The following is a 24990-nucleotide window of genomic DNA, read 5'->3' as shown; positions in this document are numbered from 1 at the left end:
GGTAATGCGGACATACACGCAGGGAGCTCAGAGTGCATAATTAGCAATTACCAAAGAAATCTAGCTGGATTTCAATAAGATGGTAGATAGTCTATTGCACAGAACTAGCTTATCAAAATAAAGTTCCTGCTGTTTACTAATATCTAGAATGAGGGGGCACAGTGCTTAACTAGTGCAGGAAAACATTAGTAATTGTATTTGCATTTTACTTGAGAAAATAAATTCAATGGAAATGCAAGGACAAGTGTGGCATACATATTCACCTTTCATCTCTTCTCTGTACATGCTTCTCCTGTGTTGGGGGCTGCAGCATATCCCAGCATGCTTTGGGTGAGAGGTATGATGGACCTTGGATAGGTCACCAGTCTATCACAGGGGCAACACAAATACATGACAGAAACAAACACATGCTTGGATAACTAAAATCATGTCTATTTTGAGGTCATTAACAGACACAAGTCAGATAATGCTTACTCTGTTATATTAAAGCTCAAGAGCATAAAATGACATACATACAAAATTTGATGTCCCATGTTTAACAATTCATTTTGCTACCTTCCTTTCTCTGCACACCAATAGAATGTCAACATCTTTATTCTTCCTGTGAAGATGTGAAATGTATTTCAATAAAAACACATCACTTACAGGATTCTTGGGACTTTGACGTGTTCCCTGCCTGCTGTGTCAACTGTTTTTTTAGCATTGCTTCACTGTACTGTACATGTATGTGCTGATGTAAGCTGCAGGGTTTATGGAGGCCAATACAATGAAAGAACAGGTCAACCTTTAACACAAAGGACATAACGCCAGTGACATGTTTTCCAAACGTTTTTAGAAAATAACACAAAAATAAAGATACCGACAACAAGAAATAAGATAGTAGTTTAAGTAATAATTTAAAGGAACAATCAGTAAAATTTTAATGTGTCGTTACACAACATCATTCTTGTTTGTACATGTTTATCATTATCAGTCCTGCCACTATAACCTCTATGACTGCTGGAATTTCCAAGCATTTCCACTTCTGATAAACAAAACACGACAACTTACATATTTGTTGTCAGTCACATAGCAACACAGCTTACACGGTTTTAATGCTGAGCATTTCCCCTGCCAAAAAACTCACAATCTCTATTTGAAGGCAACAAAGGTCTGCGGAAGTGAGAGCAACTCCAGTGCCCTGTAATACGAAGGGAGTTCAACCTACTCAGAGATAACTCAGGGTTATCAATCAGACTCAGAGTTGACAAACTCTGACCGCCTACACTGGTGTTAAACAGTACGACGACGGTGAATATGATGTAGGTTAGTTGAAGCGGTGTCAACTTAATTAGAGTTGGTACGCAGGCAGAGTTTTATCACAATGGCGCATGCTCTGTTTTTTCACCAGAAGAATGCAAGTTGATCGTGTCAGGAAATGAGGAGTTTAAAGTTAACGGCAAAATCTAATACACGACAAAGCCAGGGAGGCCTGTTGGTCTTGCATTGAGTACATTTATAATTATCTTAAGTTTTCTTATTGTAGGCTAATTATCTATTGTGTATTTTATGGACTCTTATGTGTAATATGATTAAGATGTAAAGGTACTAGGAGGATTGTAATTTTGGATTTATTCATGCACATTTATTGAAAGTTTTTTCTTTTTACATGTCTATTTACAGCATTAAACGTTGAAATGTGTATTGTAATTTGCTGTATATTAACTTATTGGGAGAAAACTGGTAGTTCTATGTAAAATCAGACATTGCACACCCCCATATCGCCAAAATGGCATGATCCTTGTTTCGCTGTGAAGCTTCGACTGTGAGATTGACAGTCGAATCAGGCTCCGCACATGAAAGCATCGAATCTTTGAATATTTGGGGTCAGCCCTAAAAGGTACAACTGCATATAATGTCCATTGTAATAAAAAAAAATGGAGCCAAGGGAGAGGGGTAATAATCTGAAGAAATATTGAATTTTCAAGATTAATCTACAAGTGAAAAACTTGAATATTCTCTGACATTATAGTCATACATTTATGAGAGAAACTTCACTTTGCAAGGCTGCAACATACCTTTGCCGTGTATTGTGCATGCGGTGGAAGCTTATATTAGACTTCACAATTGGATTTAGCAGTGAGGAAATACTTGTGAATTTGTCCCACAAACACATTATTAGATAGACTATACTTCGCCATGGATTGGGCGTATAATTTTTGTGACTTTAATTTCAGGGAATTTCCTATTTTTGGTCTTGTAAATTTGCCACTTTCATCTATGATTTATTTTCTGGTTTATTAACCCCCCACCCTGGCTCTGTATTTTATGTACACTTAAATTAGTCAATCTAAATATGTGACAACGCTTAGAATAATTCAATTATAGCCTACAGATGGGTTGCATCTCAGAAACTGGCCCGTTGAATTAAGATCTCCTCCCTAAAATCACAGAGGCTGCAAGGCGTGAACGTAATGTTTATGTGTTTACGTTATTTTAGCTGCAACCGCAGTGGAACAAGTCAGGATGAAATCTAAATATATTTTATCAAGTGGTATGTATTAATATCCTACTTCTCATCATTAACACTGGGTAAAGATGTGGTGTTTAGTCCACCTGTACAGGGTAACCTCGAGTTTACCACGAAAAAACCCTGCTCGGAGCAGTTTAGAGATCGCACCGTAAATTACCGTGGCAACAGACCTCGGTTAAGACCTATCCACCTTTCGTAGTACAGGTGAATTGGGAAGTTACACCCAATGTCACAAAGTTACTCTTGAAGTTACCTGCATATGTCAGTTAGCTCGCTTCATAGAAAAGGCCACAGGTGTGGTTCATTAATTACCAGAGAGGATCAAACACCTGTAGGTGCCAGCCCTCGAGGACTGGAGCTCAACACCCTTCTTCCAGCAGGCTGAGTTTTCATCACAGCAGCATTAATGATGGAATAAACTTTGGCCTCGACAAATACATTAAACCCACCCCCCTTGCCTACAAACACACACTGTGCACCTCTACTCTTGTTCCCTCTCTCTGTCTCTGTCAGTGTTAAGTGCTCCCTGTGACCCCTGCTAATAGTGTTCCAGTTCTCCCCATGTCTCTATTGGGGAAACACACAAACACACCTACCGTAAACACACACAGCAGATACTGTGTTGTACATTTGTACTATGTTGTCAGCCAGGACCAAAGCTGAGTAGCAGACAAGGCGGTTACAATGATAAGTGTGTTTCATTTAAAGTCTTATTGATCAGTACAGCTAATTATACCCATTTGTTAACCTGTTTATTTGCTTCAGTTTGTATATGATGTCTGAGGTGGAGGGCTTGTTGATGGTGTGACACTAAAATTAGTAACTGTGGGCTAACTGTGCACTCAGATTTGAGGTATTGTTTCTCATCCTCACTGTTCATCTCTAATGTTTGTGCTCTGTCAGTGCACATGCACCACATTCAAACTGTGGCTGACTAAAAAATAAACGGTGGCTGACTACGCTAATCTAGAAGTTTCAAGTCATTTTATTGGAAATAATTTATTCCCAGTTTTAACATGCAGAACATCACATTGTGATGTTATATTTATAGTTATATAATTCTTTGTTTCCTGTTTTACTGTGTTTTGTTCCTTCACCTTCATCACTGTTCATTTCACTTTCTGCCCTTGTCTTTATTGTTGGTTCCACACTTATTGTTTCCACCTGTCTCATTAACATCTCCCTCTTTGTCCTCAAGTTTACCTGCCTGTATCTTGAGTTTCCCTGTGTTTTTTTGATGTCCTCTGCCATTGGACCACTGTTATAATTTGGATTTTATAGGTTGGGGTTTACTGGCGACCTGTCCAGGGTGTACCCTGCCTTTAGTCAGATGGGATTGGCTCCAGCCCCCCGCGACCCTGCACGCAGGATAAGCGGTTGACGATGGATGGATGGATGGAGGTTGGGGTTTGCTTCTCAGTGGTACTTGGACTTTGGATTTTGGTGGCTGGATGACTTTCACCCTGAAAACCGGTGTTTGTTTCCTATGTGAAACCATAGTTAAGCTACATAACTTACGTAACTAAAGATACATAACTTAACTTACATAACTAATGTACTTATTTTAACACTAAACCTACAACTAACCTAACTGTGACCGTTTTTGTAATTCACTTTTTATTGCTTTTCAACAGCGCAACAAAAGGACATATATGAACTTGAATAATGAATAATCCCTGACATGGTGAAGAAAGAAAAACACAGAACAAAAATACTGCTCACAAAGAGACACTTGCATAAACTAAACTAATACAAACATAATACGAAATAATTACATATATCTACATGCACAAGGCTCACATTGCCAGAATTTCTCTGAACTCCTTCACTTTCACAGTCTCTACCCCACAACATGTCAGACTTTTGTCACAATCAAGACATGGTTTATTGTTTAAATGAAAATCCATCAACATAGCTTCTCAAATCATCTATCTCGTATGAGATTCATTTATGGACATAAATACCTCCTCCCTATTGTTCAACCTGAAAATCAATTGTTCATGGCTGGCTAGTTTGGTCATTTCTCCCAACCATTCATTACATGGGATAACATTTTTTGACTTCCAGTGTCATTTTTGTTTTTGTGTCATTTTAAATTCATACAGCATGTGTAGAAATGTACCCCTACTCCTCTCACATCTCCAGCACATCTCAGATTCACAGAGCTTTAGTCTCGCCATCTTAGAAGGAGTCCAATAAACCCTGTATATGATTTTATATATAATTAAGTGGGTATGTATCTCTCTAGATGTGTTATACCAGGATCCGGTTATTTCCTTCCACTTCTCCATAATTATCTCGCCCTGTAAGTCTGCCTCCCATGCTCTCTTGAGACCCTCAAGCTTTGTTGGGTAAGATTGTCTCATAAGGCTATAATATCTAGATGTCCCACCTCTAGCCCCCTGATCTCCCACTAGTTTTTGTAACTCTGTTTGAGGCAATAGGGGGAGTTCTTGTTGTGTTTATACATTATACAGCTTCTTAATTGCAAATATTTCCAAAAGTCTCGTTTAGAGATTCTATATTTAGTTAGCAAAAGACAAAATTATAACCTCGAAAACATCTCAAATAAAATAATCCGTGCTTCAACCCAAGAATTCCAGTAGTAATTAGTAGTAGTTTTTTTTAGTTTGTTATGCCATAGAGATGACATTTAAGTAAGAGAAGGGTTTAGGCCAATAAGACAATGTGACGCTTGCCAGGTTTCTCTTACACACAACAATAATGGATTCCTAGATGGAATTTCTCCCCCACTTTGTGAAATAAAAGCCAGTAATGGGATTGGTTCAGTCAACCCCAACCCCAACCCTGAGCTTGGTCCTTGGTCCTACATTTTAATTCTATTTAAACAAGGTATTTTACCTCCCCACAAAAAGGCACCTATCGCTGCATTAAATCTTTTAAGTAGTGAGGAAGGGAAGTTCATGGGAAATAGATATATGATATAGTTGTGGAACAACCATCATTTTAAGAATGTTTATTTTCCCCAGCAGAGATAACCCTATTGTTGCCCAGTTTTGTAGAGTGCTCTCGATTTTAAGAAGTAGGGGGGGATGTTTTCTGGCGTTAGGATATGTCTTTTAAATTTAGTGTAAGCTTTATCCCCAGATACACGACCCGGGGGAAGCCATTTAAACTGCCAGTTCTGTCTAATACTAGGTGGGCACAATCTAGACAGATTTCCCCCAATTTACTTTGTAACCTTAGATATGGGAAAAGGTATCAATCAGAAGAGAGAATTTGAGGGACAGCTGTTTCTGGATTTGAGGTCAGTAACAGAATGTCATCTGTATACAAAAGTAATTTGTGTTCCATCTTTTCAGTTTGGATCCCCTTGGTATTTGTTTTATTTCTGATGACAGATGCTAAGGGTTCTAACGCCAATGCAAAAATTAGGAGGCTCAGGGGGAAGCCCTGTCTTATACCCCATGCAGAGGGAAATGTGGGGATACCTTTCCATTTTCCATTTCCACTGAGGCCTTGGGGTTATAATATAGAAGTCTAACCCATTTTATAAATGAGAAGCCTAATCCGAACCTAAATAGCATTCTGAACAAGTATCCCCACTCCACTCTATCAAATGCTTTCTCAGCGTCAAGAGAGAAAGTGACCACAAGCTGAGGGCTAGTTCTTACTTGCCAAATTGGCAACAAACAAGCTACTGATTATAAAATGACCCAAAAAAGTGCATGCACCAATCAACAACTTTAACCACTTCTGGACACAGTTTCTTTTTGGCCAAGTTTTCCGCTTTCTCCCACGTTCTCGTGAACCTAATATCACGTATCGTGATATCTCGCGAGCTAAGTGTCTCTTCACACCCCTAATCTGAGCTCCTATGTCCCCACCACTTTTCAACACAAAGTGATGCCCTTGCCTTGTAGCTGCATTTTAATACTCGTCAGCTCAGCTGCGTACTCCATCTGTGGTGGGTCTGGGGGTGCAGCCATGTGCTCTCCTGAGTCTGTGGAGTTAAACTTCTCAAGTCATACTGTGTAAGGGTTTTTGGACTGATTGTGTATTAATATGAAGTTGCAATTTTCCACATGTTTATTTCCTGTATTTAGGATATGTCAATCGTGGGGTACGGTGAACGGTTTCTTAGCGGATTCCCCTACGCGGCCATCTTAGGTGCTTGCTCTACTGGAAGTCCAACTGTGACCGTTTAACAAAATCAACCACACGTCATCACCAATTTTAATATTTATTTAAATGTTTTCATAATGTCCCCAAAGAATTACTTGTAAAAATGGACTCATTGCTGCAACATATGATGAAGGGATTAAAACATACAAACATTATATATATAACATAATAATATATTAGAGAAATTGATTCAAAATGGTGTAATTCTTTCTTTTTACTTTATATACCAGGTAAAAAAATACTTGGTTTGACCAGTGTTTACAGTGTGACTTTCTCTACAATACCCCTCTTGTCTGGTTCAAGGTAGCACTGATGGGTTGCCATGGTTTTGGTATTGAGCACAGCCAATTCTCATGACAGCTCCCTCTGTTTTACCTCTAATTTCTGTCTATCTATTTTGTCTTTCTGCTCTTCTCTGTAAAAACATATGAAAGTGGGAAAGGAAAGAGTGAGAGGAGCTATTTACAGAGACATATTCAATGCAAATGGCTGACATTGTGCATATGTTCACACACGCAGACACACTCACAAACAGTTCTTGTCTCTTAACATTCCTGTAAAATTCATGCAAAATTCATACCAATACTATGAAAAATTACTATTTTACATGGGTTTTTCTAAGTATATGTCTTAGCGCAGGGGTATTCAATTAGATTTCAAAGAGGTCTAGTTAGAGAAAATTTCCTGAAGCAAAGGTCCGGAACATCAAAACGAAGAACGTTATCATTCAGTACTATAACCTATAGTTGTATCAACACATGTTTTTAGTCAACAACGGACTGTCAAATCAAATAATATTTGATTCACCAAACTGGAAGGATAATAAATAATAACTATTCAAATAATAAATTCTAAATTTAAGTAAACTAAATTAAAGTGCCTAATTTTTAGAAAAAATGTAATAAAAAGTGTAGCTTGAAGTGATGAAGTGTAGTCTGAACCAATTTTATAATAAACACACAAATGAACAGCTGTAATGCCTCCTCTTCTCTTTCATTTCCTCTTACACATCTACCACTTTCCTACTTTCTGTTGTTCAGTGAGAAATGTGAGCTCCAGCTAGCATATTGGAGATCTATGAGATATTCTGGTTTTGAACTGCCCGTGGGAGGAATGTATATGTAAATATCTGTACATTCTTAAATAAAAGTCATGTGAAATCTCTTTTATCTTTCGTCTCCTCAATTCGGGTGTGTTTCCAAAACGTCTCTGGTGAATCTCGTGGACTCGACTCGCAAGCATCGGTATGCACAGATTTGATTGGCTGAGCAGCGTCACATGAGAGGATTGGAGCACATGCGATTGATCTGTGAGTTTCCTGGTCCTCTAAACCAGTACAGTAAATGCTAGAAAAGCTGCGCGGGTTAAAATAGAAACGCTCCGTCACGAGGTAGTAAGTCTCAATAATAAATGTGCTGTAGGTCGGCGGTCCGGAGAGGACGGCGGCTGGGTCCGGATCCGGACCGCGGTCCGCCTATTAGTGACCTCTGTCTTAGCGTGTTTTGTCTAAAACAGCACCGCCTCTTGGCGGCAGGCGGCTGTGGCTGCATCTCTCCATGTTAGACAGTAGTTTGACGCAGATGTGATTTTTTGCTGGTAGATCATGAACTTCCTACTTAAAGCTGGATATCAGAATTTTATTGGTTACACAAAGTGCCAGTCATCGGCACAATTGGTTGCAATTGGCTCAGCCTACCCACGAAATAATGACATATGAGCCACGTCTCGGGCTTCTGGCTTTTGCTCATTTCTGGGCAGGTGGTGTGTCCCTGGGCCTGGGGGCCCGTTGTCTCCTCTCCTCGCCTGGGGGTCTATCGGGCACTGCGCAGGTTGATCCAGTTACGGGTGATTGTGGATGCATCTTGATGCATTGTGCTTTTTCCCTGGGCAGGGTCTCTGAATGGCTGCTGGGTGTTTAGTTTGTGCATTGGAGTCCGGGGGAGGCATTTCCTTGTTGGCTTGGAGGGACCAGTTTGCGTCCCTGTTTTGCTTTGTTGGCCTCGGATCCATGCTTCCCCATTTCTCTGCCGGCCAGTTGTTGGACCCCAACAAAGTATAACCCCAGTATAAAGTTAGTTTTCGGGATGTGCAGTGTGGGTGCGGGGCAGGGCTGTGCTTCGGTTTGTTCTGGGCTTGTGCCTGGAGTTCTCGGCCCTTGATGGGTGGGTGGGTTGGTGGTGGCATGCAGCTGAGCTGGTTGATTTTGCCTCGTGTCTGGTTTGGCTGGTGTTACACGGGGCGTGCTGTGCATGGGGGATGTCGGCTGTCGCCGGCGGCCTTAGTTTTTTCCAGTGGTTGGGGGGACGGCGGACTTTTATTGGCAGGTGCTGCTGGTGTTTCTCTCCACTGGCTTTCACTGTCGTGTTCTTCCGCTCGCTCTCTCTTGTTTGCCCGACCTCTCACGCGGGATTCGCAGGGGGCTGCTGGGCATTGGGTGTCGCTGTGCTCGCGCAGTGTGTGCGTTGGGCTCGTCACTTGTGCATTGGTGTTGATCACTGCGTGGCATTTGGGCGTTTTGGTTGTTCGCTGCGTGGCGGTGGGGTGCTGGGTGGGGGGGAGCACTCGTCTATGTTGTGCGCTGCTCTTCCGCGGGTTACGCTTCTTGCGTTCCGTCGGCATTGCATTGTCAACTGGCATTTGGGTTGGGGTCTTCCGCGTTTGCATCGCGGCGCATCTGGGAGTCTTTGTTTTTTGAATTTTTTTTTTTTCTTTCTTTCTCCCACCCCTATTGGCTACTGGGGTTCTTGCCTGCCTGTTGCTGGGTTAGGTGTGGCACAGTCGTGGCCTCCCACTCTCACTAACAACTACATTCTTTAACAGGCTTATGCGCACACACATGTACACACACACACATACAGACACATTCACCCACACGCACACAGACACACACAGCCTTACACATAGACACAAACAAATTTAGGTTGTCCCTGGTAGAATTATTCCTGATGCTTTTCTTTCAGTTACTTATTTAAATTAATTGTTATTATTCCAGCTCTCGTGGCTGTGCTGTTGCTTATTTAGTGTGCTTGACTGTTTCTTGTTTTAATTTTTCTCAGTTGTCTTACTATGTCAGCTGTTTATTGCTGCTGTTCGGCTGGTTGTCTTTTACTATTATTATTTTTTTTATTGTTTGTTTTTGTTTGTTTGTCGTTGTTTTTCTCCTCCCCAAGCCCCCCTCTCTGTTCTGTTGCAGGTTTCATTGCTTTCTGCAATTGGTGTTTCCCTCCGCTATTCCCTGTTGTCCCCACCTTCCACCCCCCTTCTCTTGCAGGTCTTGTCCTTTCTCTGTGCAGCCTGTTTGTGCCCCCTTATCCCCGTGTCTGCCCCCCTGTCACATAATTAAATAAATCTTAAAACAGACAAAGGAGTATACTAATACTCTCTTGTTAAAGTAAAATCTGTCTGGCACAATATGGTATCAAGATCATCATACTCAGGCTGCTGGGCAGGACAGGTTTAAAAATAATAATATTAATAATAATAATTTGATTGTACTGGTTGGTCTGACAGAGGCACTGATTGTACCCGCTGTGGTGACTGGATCTTGAAATGGTTTGCATTGGTCGAATCATGAGGATTTTGGCTTTCAAACAGTTTATCTGTATATATGAGTATGTAGTTAACATAGCAGCTGTGTGCACATACTGAAAGCTGCTGCCAGGACCTGACAGCCCGTGGGTGGGCCATTGGAATGTTAAGAGGTTAAAATGTAGACATAAAAAAGGCTTCCATTGGAAAACCTTAGATATTTGGATAAGGAATACTTTTATCAGTTTTTTAGGACTCAAATTATTCCCAGACTTATTACGATCATTGATCCATTACCAATAACCCAAAAGTTCCTGTTCTTAAACATTTGAACAGAAAACTACTTTTTAAGAGAATGAGAATCAAACCATGTTATCTCATGTCTATTAGCCATGGCATCTTCCATTTAGCTTAGGTAGTTAGCAAAGTCGAGTGTGTATATTCCTGCTATGCAGGATAATGTGAGTAAGGATATTTGTAAGAATCTTAAAGGTGTCATAGAATGCTCCTTTTCAGGTTCATGGTTGTATTTAGGGACTCTACTATAAAATGTTAACATGCTTTGTTGTTCAAAAAACACATTAAATTTCTCATACTGTCAACTGCATCAGCACCTCTTTTCACACACTTTCTGAACACTCAGTTTTAGCTCCTGTTTCTTTAAGGCCTCCCTCCATGAAAGCCCACTTGCTTCTGATTGGCCAACTTCCCCAAGCACAGAAGAGGGGCAGGGATTAGCGACACCATGCCTAATCAAGGCCTGTTATATGGACTAGCCCTCACTGATTACTGTACAAACACACAACATTATTCACTGGTTTTACTGAAACTGGATCAGAGTTGATTAAGAAAATATTGTCCAGTTTCCCCTCCACTTTTGCTTATTTACGGAGTTTATATGTTACTTGTTACTTTAGCAACTAACTGCTCTTTAGCTAATGGCAGCTGCTACTAAGTTAGCTACTTAGCCGTGCAGCTAGCCATCCTATTGCTGATTCTGCCCGGACTGGGAGCTCAGTGTTCCAGGGTTGTGTTGGTGTTTAAACCTCTAACATTACTACAGAAGCTTTGGACAGCTGGCTCAGAGCCAGCTAATAACAGGAGCTACTGTTAGCAACAGCTAGCGGTTAAAATCTGTAGTATTAGCAACAAGTAAAGCTATCTGTCCACCAAGAAGCCTCATAAATAACAGTTGAAGAGAGTTGAAGCAGAGAAGCCAGAGGACATCAGAGAGAAAAACAGAAAATATTTATCTTTGCTTCATAATGGTAAAAGCACTTTCTGTGAGATGTACTGCACTAACTCTGGAACATGGGCTGGTCTATGTAACTTTGGGAGCGTAAACATTCCAGATGTTACATTACATCTAGCACTTGTTGGCATTTGTCAGTTTTTTGGGGGTATTTTAGGTGCGTGAGATTTACATATGCAGGAGGAAACGGTATTTCAGTTATATGCACTGAAGTCTTTTTATTCAACTAAGGAAACCTCAGCCAAGAACTCCCCAAATACAGACAGTTTATAAAGTGTCCAACCAGAGAGGGGAACACTTTGGATCTCTGTTACACCACAGTTAGCAGTGCCTATCACGCCGTTACACACTCTCCTGGACCCCCTGTAGTTTGCCTACAGAGCCAACAGGTCTGTAGATGATGCATTTAACATGGCCCTTAACTTCATCGTCCAGCACCTGGACTCCCAAGGAACCTATGCCAGGATCCTGTTTGTGGATTTCAGCTCTGCTTTCAACACCATCATCCCAGCCCTGCTGCAGGACAAGCTCTCCCAGCTGAACGTGCCTGACTCCACCTGCAGGTGGATCACAGACTTCCTGACAGACAGGAAGCAGCACGTCAAGATGGACCAGGACCATCAGCACCGGTTCCCCTCAAGGCTGCGTTCTTTCCCCTCTGCTCTTCTCCCTGTATACCAACAGCTGCACCTACAGTCACCAGTCTGTCAAACTCCTGAAGTTTGCGGACGACACCACCCTCATTGGGCTCATCTCTGGTGTGGATGAGTCCGCCTACAGGTGGGAGATCGACCATCTGGTGTCCTGGTGCGGCCAGAACAGTCTGGAGCTCAATGCTCTGAAGACAGTGGAGATGGTCGTGGACTTCAGAAAGAGCACAGCCCCACCCTCCCCCATCATCCTGGGACTCCCCCGTCACCTTTGTGGACTCCTTCTGCTTCCTGGGCACCATCATCTCCCAGGACCTCAAGTGGGAGCTGAACATCACCTCCCTCACCAAGAAAGCCCAGCAGAGGATGTACTTCCTGCGGTAGCTGAAGAAGTTCAGCCTGCCAAAGATGGTGCACTTCTACACCGTCATCATTGAGTCCATCCTCACCTCCTCCATCACCATCTGGTACGCTGCTGCGACTGCCAGGGACAAGGGCAGGCTGCAGCGCATCATTCGCTCTGCAAAGAAGGTAATTGGCTGCAATATTCCTTCTCTTCAAGAAACTAGGATTTTTGTGTAAAGATGGAGGTAGAAGAAGACGATGAGGATCTCTTAGCCAATTCTGTAGCGTGGTCTCCCTCTGGGATGGCAACTTGATGGACGGAACCTTAAGAAGAGTTTAATGAGAAGAGGTCAAACTGTGTGTTGTATTCAATTCAATATGATATGATGATATTGATTTGTTTATTCGTATCTATACAATGTACCTCTATTGTGTACTTCAATAGACATTCAATATTTACTTGTTGAATTTACAGATTGAATTGAAATTGTTTTGATATACACAAATCTAGAAGAGAAGGGAAAATAAAATAGCATATAGGTGTGATGGATGAGAAAGCCATCTTTAGTGAGTGTGTGTACAGAGGTTTGGTCAGTCTGGCCAGTTTAACAGGATCATGGCGTAGTGGAAGAAACTCATCTGGTGGTGTAATAATTTGATCCTGCCTGATTGGCACCATTTGACTGACAGACAAGCTACAAGTGATGGCCAGCAGTGACCTTCTCTGCATGCTCTGTAGAGCTGGAGCCTTGCAGGTCATCAGAGAAGGTACGAGCAGAATCGCTGACCCTTTCTGACAACAGTCAATGATCTGCAGATTTTTCTGCAGATTGGGCAAATATAGCAAGGTGATGGAGAAGGTTACTTTTGATTCTGTTTTGGCTCAAAGGAAAATAACTGGCACTTGCATTAAGAGGATACCCTTCTCAGAAAAGTGAATCCACTGCTAGGCATTCTACTGCCTCTTGTGGTCCTGGGATATTCTAGTTTCAATGATTTTGAATGGCTTAACCCCATCCATCTGACCATATGACTGGTCGATATGACTCGTGACTTGATATGACTTGTTCTTGGAGAGGGTTAACATCTAAAAGGCATTGTGGGTGGGTTAAATTTCTCACAGTTTCGACTTAATTAGAACCTCATGAAAGTGGAGTGTAACTAACTCATAAACACACTTAAACACTACAGCTCTAACACTTATTGCCTGCAGGTGCTACAAGTGTCAAAATTGCTAAATGTATTACTTTTCTTGCCTGTAGATACACACACAGGAAAGGTAATTTGCTTGCAAACAAGTTTAATTACAAGACTCTAAAGGTGTGTTCGACAATCCAAAAAGCACTTTATTTGAATAGTACTGACCTCTATACATACACAACACAATTCCAGTGTTAGATAGGTGTTGATTGGGATCTGCTGTAAAAATCTGCTGTCATTATGTTTGGGAAATTATTAGTTTGCAAGGAAATATACAAGCTTGCTGGTTAATTTATGTGGTAAATAAAACAGTTTCCAGTTAAAGGAGAGCTATTATACTGATTTTCCAGTCCTATATTGTAGTTCTGTGACTCCTGTATGGCAGCTTTGCATGATTCAAAGTTCAAAAAAATTATTTTCTGTTTTATACTGGCCGTTCATGTAGGCCTCCATTTCAGTCAGTTTCTGTCTGAAACAAGCTGTAGATGCTCCTATCTCTTTAAGGCCCCCCCTCTCAAAGCCCACTGTCTTCTGATTGACCAAGACCTGAAGCATGCTACCAGGCTGTTGTTGTTGCTGAGCGTTGCTGTGCCATTGCTGTGTGGAGCAAATGGCCATATATGGAATACCAGCTCCGTCTAGCAGTAGTTTAGTAGAAAAAGCAGTTCAGTTAATAAGTTTTGCAAGTTAAATAGTTTTGCAAGTTAAAAAGTTTTCCTTTCAAGTCAGAAAGTTTTGCAGGTTAAACCGTTTTGCAAGTTGAAAAGTTTTGCGAGTCAAAAAAGGTCTAAATAAGAGATTCTATTAGTGGTTTGACTGACCAGTCATGGGTTTGCATCGAACGCATGGCCACGACCACAATCCCATTGCTCCATTCTGGAGACGGAGCTGTAGCGTGTACAGGCTGGATGGAGGTAAGTTGACGTTGTGTCGCTCATTTCAATAGAAATGCTTTTTAAATGTTGTATGGAATGATTTAATAATTATGAGACGCAAAGTGTTGGTGGAAGGCTGGTTCCAATCAGTGAACAGTGTTATGGCTGTATTTGTTTGTAGCTTAAATGATGCCATGATTAAGAACCCTCGCATCAGACATGGCAGTCCTTGGCTATATTTGAAAAATGGATTTTATTTCACAACTAGGGCAGATTATGTTACATGTTAAGTACAGTAGCTAATTGCCTCAAAGACCACCTCCAAAGACCACCTCCAAATGCAGTGAACTGCTAGTTGTCAGTATTACTGCTTTTGAATTTGGCTTTTTTTTTTCTTGCACCTAAACATAGCTGACAGTCATAGTTAATGTTGTTTATGTTCATAATAGTTGTTAAAAAATAACTATTATATATATATATAACTGCAAATACTCCCACCTTTATCCCCCTTTCTCCCTACCACCCCATGGACTCCGAAGTACTCTGGACCTATGCCGGACATACAGTAGCTGTTACCACTTGCACAGGCCCAGTCTTTTTTTTTCTAATAAATGTGTTTACTACATGTCCACATTTGCGAACATTTAAAAAAAATATGGTTAACATTGCAATAAATTTTATTTATATATTTGCACTCCTTTTGTCTTTAATACTGACTGGAAATGTTAGTCTAGTTCAAACACAAAAACCTGCACATCCAACAAACCATGCTCACATAGTGCTGAATAAAAGGGCTTAGAGTGAAAAAATAAGAATGACCTGCACACTAAGTAATTATGAATCCCGCTAGGCAGTATCATTTATTGCAATGTTTCAAACTCTGAGGTCTTCTCAGGCAAATACACAGGTATCGTGAAGCTTTTACAGTGAGGCAAAGACAAACAATCAGCTGATATGCATCTCTGATTAATAGGTGCTTTCTATCAGCTGATTTAGTTTTTTTCCTTTTGCCTCACCAAACAGGTAAAGCCTCACAATACCTGCAATATCTACAAGACTTCTCAGAGGTCGCAATAAATGACACCTTCTAGGAAGCTTCAAAACAATTCATTTTTTACTTTCTGCAAAAAGATTGAACATGTTAACCTATAAATACCATCGCATTATTTTCATTTCCAACTATTAACCATCATATTTTGTGAAAGGTTTAGATCACTACTGTTTCAAATTAACATGGGGAACTGATGGGAAATCTCCTGGTGCTTCTGACTTTTGCTAGTTTAATCTCCACGTCTTCTTGTTTACAGTGTCGTTTGTCAGTTGCACGCAAGACAATGGCTTCACTAATGGACCAATGAGCAAACACTATGTGCAGGCAGTACTCATGGGAGTTGTAGTGTCATAGTGTCACATTGCAATTCGTTTGTTATTTATGCCTTTTGACCTTTTGACAAGACTACAATTTCACGCCAAAGTGGCTAGTGGGAGAGACTGTGTTACCCGCCACGGCCGAAATCCACCCACATTTGGCGGGTTGGCGGGTGTTAATGTCAAGCCCTGATTGTTAACATTGTAGATAAGTCATAAAACATGGAAAAGCATAATAGGTCTCCTTTAATGAGAGAGATTTTACTATGACAAATCCTGATCCTTTTATAGATACAAAATTGAAAAAGCTGAGCTTTGGCACAAGAAACCTCTCTCTTGCATTTTCCCTGCCTCAGTCTCATTCTTACTGTGCCCATAGTGGACAAACCAGGCTACATCCTCCATGTGTTCATACGGATGACCTAATTATCATAAAAATACATCTTCAAAAATATATGGAGGTGATGAAAAATGCTTACCCACTTCCTGTCTCAATGTCTCAATATCTCTGTCTCTCTTTTTCATTGCCTCGCGTTCCTTTCTGATGTCTTTTTCCTGTTTTGCCTAGGTCAAGGTTTATGAAAGGTGGAACATCTGTTGTCTCATCAAAACCGCATTCTCTCTAGACAACGGCATATTTTTCTGTCTTATTTTCCTCGCCCTTTCAAACAGAAACATTCCATCTTGAAGGAGAAGAGCGTAATGAAAACTCGCCTCTAAGTGACCTTGAGGATGAAAGACTGCAACAGAGTTGTTTTGTGGGGATAAAATTCAATTCAGCTCAATTCAATATTTAGTTAGAAGCAGTTTCATTTAAGGCACTTTCTTGACGTAGCTAGTACAAACTGCCTCACCATGGAGACATAAAGACCAATGAAATAACTATGGATGATGACTTGTGAAGATTATACTTTTTTCCATGGATGTTCTGCTTCATTAGTATAATTGAAAGAGACAGAGGGAAAGAGATGAAAACTTGCACCAGCGCTCACATCAAAGGTATTGCTATGCATTTTGACCTTTAAGACTTAGAAATTCTGTATATTATACTTTCTATCATCAGAGAACACGGCTAGCTGACCTATAGGTCATTCCTCTACGAAAGTCAGTGGGAGTCTTTGTAAACAAATATCCTGCTCTCATTTAAGATTCTCACTGAAACACACTTTACAAGAAGTACAACGATTCAGGAAAGCTCTAATTTCCATTACAAGAAAGCCAGTAAGAGAGGAAGTCATAAAATAGCAGTCAATAATATAAAGAGTCATAATCTCCTTATCCCAGTCAGTGTTTGGTCTGTGATATTAAACAGTGCTTAATGATTTAACCATTTTTTTAAATCAAAAATGTCAAAGATTTGAAAGAGTTTTAGTTTTAGTTACAATTGATTTCATCAGCTATAATGTCAATACGTTCTGGCACATTTACTTACTATCTGGACTGACTATGTTCAGTGAGCGGAGGAGATCAGCAGCACGTTCAGGTGACCATTTGTCGGATCCAAATATGGTCATTTCCTTTGTACCGGCAACCAATTGTAAAAGTACAGAGGCAGATCTAATCTAAGTGTAAAATCTGATTGGCTAGCGGAGATTTCTGTCAATGTGATCAGTTTAAATGTGTCATGTGACACTTCCTGTTTTAGCTTTTTGCAAGTGGCTCTGTCTGTTTCTGTTCTTTGACTATATTCTGAAAGTTTTTACAAGGTGTTTTGTTCATATATCTTTCATAGCCTGAATCATAGAACATTTCATCCCCCAAAACAGGTTGAAAATAGTATTTTTTGATTTATGAAATAATAAAAAGAGATATCCAAAATCCATCCATCCATCTATCGTCAACCCTCTTATCCTGCGTACAGGGTCGCGGGGGGCTGGAGCCAATCCCAGCAGACATCGGGCAAAAGGCAGGGTACACCCTGGACAGGTCGCCAGACCATCGCAGGGCCACACATAGACAAAAAACCACTCACGCTCACACCTAAGGGCAGTTTAGGGTCATCAATCAACCTAGGCCGCATGTCTTTGGACGGTGGGAGCTCCCGGAGAGAACCCACGCAGATACGTGGAGAACATGCAAACTCCACACAGAAAGGCCGGGCAGTGGACAGTGCTAACCACTGCACCACCGTTCCACCAGATATCCAAAATCCCCTCAATTAAAACATTTGAGTATAACGTGTCAACAAAATAAAACAATAATTTTGAACCTGACTTAACCAGTGTTGAGATTTTTGTCCTTGAAATAGATTCCAATTGGCACATATTTCATTAGATACTGCCTCATTTGCATATTTAAACAAGTATTTCAGAAAACCTGTTAAAAAACATATTGTCTTAATGTAAGTAATCAGCTAGGAAGGTTTCATGGTATATTTGTGAATAGTTACACTATGATATTACAGATATGCAATTTAACCACATGTGATGTGATCTGGCAACATAATTGTATTGTAACTGGGGATGGACCGAATGTCATTTTTTTGAGCTTTGAAGCTTTGATAGTAATTCATAGTTTTCACGTGACGTCACACTCCAATGAAAACGCTCCGGGCTGTGTTAAGTGAGGGATTCCCCAGAAGGTAAAAATAAGGACCTGGCGAGGGTTTTTCCCCAAATAAAATTTGACTGCTTTTGCGCAGTCTCTATGGGGGAGTCACGGTGTAAGCCACTATGTTGGTCCGTTGTTTTGCCCTCCTGGTCACCACGCATGTCACGTGACTGAAAACTATGAATTAACAGCGAATAATCGAATCTTCGTCGGCGCGAGGGGTGGGGGTGGGTCACGGTTGCGTTACGCCGTAGCATGTCTACATTGTTTTAATAAATTTAGGAGAATTAATACCAAATTATGAATTTTAATATTCAGAAAATATTAATTCATAAATCTCTCGCGGGGCACCACCCGATATTCCGTTCGCCCAGGGTCTCGGGATTCCCTGAGTATGGCTAATAATTAGACAATTATTCACTAGTGATCAGTTAGTTAACAATCGCTCAATTATCTTAAATCAATCAATCTCAAATCGAAGGGGTAAATTCTCTTGGCAGGGACTTGGAAATAGGCAATACACACACACAATTCCTTGATTACAGTGGAGTTTATTAACTAATTAAGGTGATATAAAAATGCGGTTAAATACCTCAAAGAAATAAACAATGGCTAAACAATGAGAATGTGGGTTTCTATTGTGGGAGTATTTGACTCATACGGGCAGCTAATGAACGCGAGCTATGAGTTTTAAGAGTTAAAGATAACCTATTATCAACTATGGGACATCACTGATCACAGAATGCAGGGCTTTGGTCTTACTGCGTGTCGCTTCTCCCAGCCGGGTGCTGGTCAACGGCCTCACACTGGCAGAGATCCGTGCGTTCTCGGTTAGGACAGCTTAAAACCGTCGGCCGGCCGCTTTCTCTGCCAGGGAATTGCTCCGGAGGTGCAGTGGGGGCCTTCCCAACCCTGGCTCGGGTCAGAGGTTTTGGTCTCCCTTTGTTACTGCTGGCTGTGTTCCCCAGAGGGCAGTCCTTTGCTTCCCTGAGGAGGGCTTGTCTCCGGTTTCCCAAGAGACTGTCTTTCTTTGACTTTTAATATTTAAATCAAAACTATTAGTGCGTATTGCAATCGAATATCTTCCCACAATCAAACCTTAATTTGCCAAACGGTTGTTCCGTTCTTAGTTTAATTGTCAGTAGTTCAATTTTGAGGTTAGCATTTCAGAATGAGTCACATCAGAGGAGAAGAATTTAACTAGCTTCCTCGATATATTGGCGGTTACACGTTCTTAGAGAATATAAGCAAGACACATGAATGGCATCAGATTATTGGACATGATAAATACAGAGTGACATTTACACATTAAATGACATTTCAGACGATGGCATGTAATACTTATTTTGTCCACTTGGGGGAACTCGGGTTACATGAGGATAGCTCTGATTGATCCTAAAACAATCTTCTTAGGAGCTGGGGAATTTAGTCATTTTTAACCTTAAATTCAAGATGGAAAATTAATCGAGTATAGGATGACATTTCTTTATCATCATTTCTAAAGGAGGTGTCAGAAAGTATTGTGAACAAAGCATTGGTTACAAAAACTGAATAAAGTCAGGTGACCTTGCTGAAAATTAAAACACTGCAAAATTAACTTATTTAGATTATTTTCAACAATAAATACCAACATGGTAACGTAACTACTCAAATGGAGGCAAACGCCACTACTAACTTAGCAAGGATTATTGGTTAAACAGAACAACAGTTTATAATGAAACATTGTTTTAGCTCAAGAAGGCAGGAGTTGTTATGTGTCCCCCTTTCGCATTCCTGGCTTATCACATTTGCAAATCAGCTAAAAAAAGAGAAGGAAGTGGTGTTTTATGGCCCAGCCATTCTATGGGAAAAGGGATCAGAACATCTGGTACTTTGATGTCTTGGGGCACCCTAGAGGGAGAGGCATTGTTTAGACAGGCTGTCATTTCACAAGCTACAGTTATGTAATAAATAATTACCAAAACTTTGTTTTTAAATTTGTTACAGCTAACCTAGAAGATCCAAGTGCACGACTAGAAGTGGGAGGAGGTAGATAAGAGGAATATTTGTTGCGGGGTGGAAGGGGTCAGAGATTGAGCCGGGGAAGAGCAAGGCAGACTGGAAGACTAGATGCTGCCAAACCGGGTTGGTGGCTGCTGTACCAAGTATTGTGTGACACAATAGCTGAGAGTCTGATCTGAACAGGTCCAGACCAGAATACAGGAATAGTTTAGCTGGGCGAGGATCCAGAGAGCAGACGGGATGAGTAACAACACGTTATGAAAAATTTGCTTTTAACTTTTATTATCATATTCATCATTATCATAAGCCTACTAAACGTTCTTCCTCTACAATCGGCCTAATAATTATATAAATGTGCTCATAAGTTTAAATGTAGGCTATGTGACTGTTTTGATATGTAATTAAATTAAAGTAAAGCTAATAAACGCCATACTTTGATTATCTTCGCTCAGTTTAAAGTGCTCCCACACAGCTAAGAGCTTCGCTTTGATGTGGAACATCACGTTCACTGCTGTGAGTGGAGGTCAGGCGCACAAAAAAAAATAATCAAAAAATAGTCCAGTCCTAACAGGCTTTATTCGCTTCACACTGAAAAACTTTTGACAGCATTGCAACACAAACAAAACTCTTGACTATTATCTGTTAACATCCTCTGTATGATCACCACTCGGTCAAAGATGGTGGTAAATACACATGCGGTCTTTCCACTGTTCAAAAAAAGACCAATAAAGTTGTGAATTTTTCTCCAAATAAACAATCCAGGTGGTCACAGACAGATAGTTAGCAAGTACCTCGGCAGCTGTCAACAGGAAATGACAGACAACTAGGAGACAGATTCTCTCATTTAAACTTTGAAGCATATCATACCATTGTTTTAAGTGTATCTGTCAGAATTTCCAAGCAGAGAAGACCCAAACGCAGATCTAAGTAGAGAATACACAGTTTATTCAATAGATGTAGAGCAGGGGGGTTGGGGGTTCGAGGAAGAAACTCCCTTCCTGATCCTGGGCTGAGGGAAACACGACGTGGCTGCTGGCAGACTGGGAGCAGGGGAAAGACCAGGCTGCGGGCGGAACAGAGAGTTTTCCAGTTGGCGGTTTTCTGAGGGAAAGAGAGAAATAGGTTAGACTGATGCAAAACAATTCTTACAAAAGCAGAAACAGATTTCAGGGTTGGCTGGGGTTGACATAACATACGTGTGAATACTCAACAATCCAGCAGGGACTGGATGTTTGAGTCTGCCTCTTAAGCCGTGGCTGATTACGGGACACAGGTCAGGTGCGCTGATGAGGATGAGACTCAGGTGTGAGCAGAGCCCGCAGCAGACACACCCCCAGCTCCCAGAGAGAGGGCCAAGCAGAGACAGACAAACACAAAGACAACAAGCTCACAACACGCACTCCAGACATACAACATCCACAACACTCACACCAAACTCACAGCCTCGTGACAGTATCATCTTGAAAGCTTTGAGTTGGGATATACATAACATCTATTTAATTTAATTAATTTCATCAGTGCGGTGTCTGCCACATCTGTGCACAATGCACGTGTCAGATCTCTCTGCCTGCAGCTACACTTCACCTGCCCTCCATGACAGTAACGTCCACCATCTTCATCTACACTAGAAAACAACAAGGTTTAAAGAGCACGCACGCGTGTTACTTTGTGGCTATAGCAGGCTGTTGACACAAGGTTCAGATACCCTGCTGTACTCAATGGAGAGCCAACAAGTGCCCATCTGTGGGCAACACTGAAAGAATGTTTCACAACGATCAATAGGCTATTTAATGTTTTATTAGGCTATAACTAATCAAAACACAGGTTTAGTCCAACTTTTGGGACAAATAAGTCGGGACAACTGCTTGTAATTCCGGACCGTCCCTCTGGTCACCCTAATTAGTTTAGGATATTCACTTATAAGTGCTATTTTGTGGTCAGGGTGTACTGTGAGAAAAAGAATCATCTTCTGCCATACAGGAAACACACCATCAAACACAGACACAGTCTGTCTCTCTCTCACACACACACACACAGCTGTCTGTTACCGCAGGTGTTAGGGCTTTGACAGAATTATACAATCAATTCCAGGAGCGTTCATCGATACTGAACTGGGTCTATGTGTGTGTATGTGTGTGATAGAGAGAGAGATGAACCCATCCTCTCCTTCTTTCACTTTTTCTGTGTCTTTTCATCCATCTCTATCTCTCCCAGGCTGTTGCAGTTGATTCTTTTAATGGAAAAATTCAAACAGACCACCCCTCATTTCTGCCTTTCTTTCCATCTCATTTCCCCCCCTGCCTCCTTTTCTTCTGTCTTCTCACTCTGTATCTCGCTTTCTGCCTCCCTCTTTCTCACCTGCCAAAATATCACAAAGCGTTTTTCTCCTCTCTGTTTTGCTGTCGGTGTTATTGATCAATGCGATGGAAAGGCCAGAGAGAGAGCAAGGGAGAGAGACCTAGAGAAGGGGATGAAGGGAGACGGAAAGCAGTAATAGCGAGGAGGAGAAAGAATGAGAGGGGAAGCAGATCTTTTTCTTCATCTTTCAACCTTCATTGCTCTATCCATTCTTTTCCCACCTCCCTTCCTGTCTTTTCTCTCCCACTGTCCCTCTCGGGCTTCATAGGCCAAATGTCCCTTAGGGAACGAAAGTGTTAACCAACAGAGTGTATGTCAGTTGTCCCGTCAGCAATCACTCTGAGAGAGAGGACGCAAAAGAAATTATAAAATAGAAGAGGGAGAACAAGGGATCCAGGAAACAGAATAGACATCAAGAACATACACAAAACACAAAATAGATGCAAGACATCTATTATGAGCGTGGCAGATTTGAAGAACATATATGAGAGGAGACAAACAAAACAATAAACAGGAAAAGGAAAAACTGAAGGAGGGGAGGACAAGGAGAAAATAAAATAAAAAACTTTTTAAAGAATAAAAGAAATAAAATAACTTTAAGAATTGTATACATATTCTCAAAGCCCAGTTACGGACATAGACAGGTTGTTAAAGTCTACTTACTTGTTACTCCCCATTTCTCTAACTCCTCCCACTTCTAGTCCTGCACTTGGGTCTACTAGGTTAGCTGTAACAAATTTAAAAACAAAGTTTTGGTAATAATCTATTTATTACATAACTGTAACTTGTGAAATGACAGCCTGTCTAAACAATCGGCTGTTGTGTACCAACAGTTTGGATTTGTGCATTTTATATCAAATAATTTGGAGACTCAAAAATCCCTTCTCATGACTCCCCAAATTCTTTCCAAACCTTCTCCTTTTAAAAAGGGTTGCTGTGGATCAAACAAGATGTGCCGGATTTCAACCTTGTAAATGAGTCTTGTCCACTGTGTTGTCTGCTAACTGGAGGGGAAGTGAAAACGTCAAGAATGTCAGCATCAACCAAAATTAGGTTGAAGACTTAAAAGTAAAAATAGAACCAGAGCAAGTTATTTTTCAAACAAGTGACACATTGTTTAGCCTGACGCATGGAGCAGGTTAGGATAAACTGAAACAATTTGATGTTTGGTCAGTATTTTATTGGATGGACCGATATTAGTGTGGTACCGATCTTCTCAGAGCTTCTTAGTTTATTAAATGTCAGAGTATTTCTTTAAACAGACCCCTGTTAGCCAAGCTTATTTGGAAGACAAACAAGGGTAAATGTGATACCCAAACTGTCCTTTATAATCTTCATCGCAGTTTACAGACTCACTTCCTGTTTCAACACACTTGTTACTAACCGTAATTGTGAGAAAACCATTTTCTGTACATAGATGGCTTATTATCATATCGTTATCATCTTACTTTTGATTTTACCTCCAAAAACATGTAAATAATTTCAACTTTTGACTTGTTTACAATATATTTGGTTGTCTGAAAGCTCATAGCTTCTCCAGTTTCAACATTGTTACTTTGTTCCAAAATTTCAGAATAACATTGTAAAATTAATGTTATCACAAATGACAGGTCAGATGGGTTAACCTATGAAAATAAGACCCAAATTGTGATAAATTGGAGTTGTCATGTAACTTTTCTGTACATGTTCTTATATTGTATGTATGAATTAAAAAAATTAATAACAATGCTGCAATTGCTCTGTAGTTTTTGTGCAGGGCGATTATGAGCATGGTGGCTCCGCTTTAAACTTGAGAAGCTGCAGCCTAGGCTTTTTGAAGACCTTTTTTCTCTCTCACTCTCTCTCTCTCTCTCGCCTGCCATTCACCGGTCTTGTGTGGAGTTTAGCTTGCATGCCGTGCTGCCGACAACTGCATGCATGTCGCGGTCCCTCGCAGGTCTATTTCAAGTAACTTGCTATTTAAAAACGATATAATATTCCTTGTGTCATTCATCAACGGTGATAAATTATCCGAAAGTCCTGCGAGGTGCAGACAACTCAGCACAACACCAGTGAAGCTGGCCCTTTGTCTCTGCTTTCCTCCACTGCCACTACACACAAACACGCTATGCCTAGGTTGTATATTAGCTTATTGGGAGAAAACTGGTAGTTCTATGTAAAATCAGACGTTGAGCACCCCCATATCACCAAAATGGTGTGATCCTT

General features: G+C 40.8%; 1 long non-coding RNA gene across 1 annotated transcript; it reads right to left on the bottom strand.

Moving 5' to 3' along the window:
- Positions 1-20984: 20984 nt before the first annotated feature.
- Positions 20985-21751, bottom strand: LOC119893534. The gene is made up of 2 exons (XR_005442813.1): positions 21624-21751; positions 20985-21528 (listed from the first exon to the last, which is right to left on the bottom strand). It is a non-coding gene; the product is annotated as an uncharacterized LOC119893534 (long non-coding RNA).
- Between the last annotated feature and the right edge of the window lie 3239 nt (positions 21752-24990).

The sequence above is a fragment of the Micropterus salmoides genome, unplaced genomic scaffold (genome assembly GCF_014851395.1).
Source record: "Micropterus salmoides isolate LMB-PRFRI ecotype aquatic unplaced genomic scaffold, ASM1485139v1 Ms_hic_scaffold_8, whole genome shotgun sequence".
Lineage (NCBI taxonomy): Eukaryota > Metazoa > Chordata > Actinopteri > Centrarchiformes > Centrarchidae > Micropterus > Micropterus salmoides.
This window is presented reverse-complemented; position numbering and strand designations above follow the sequence as displayed.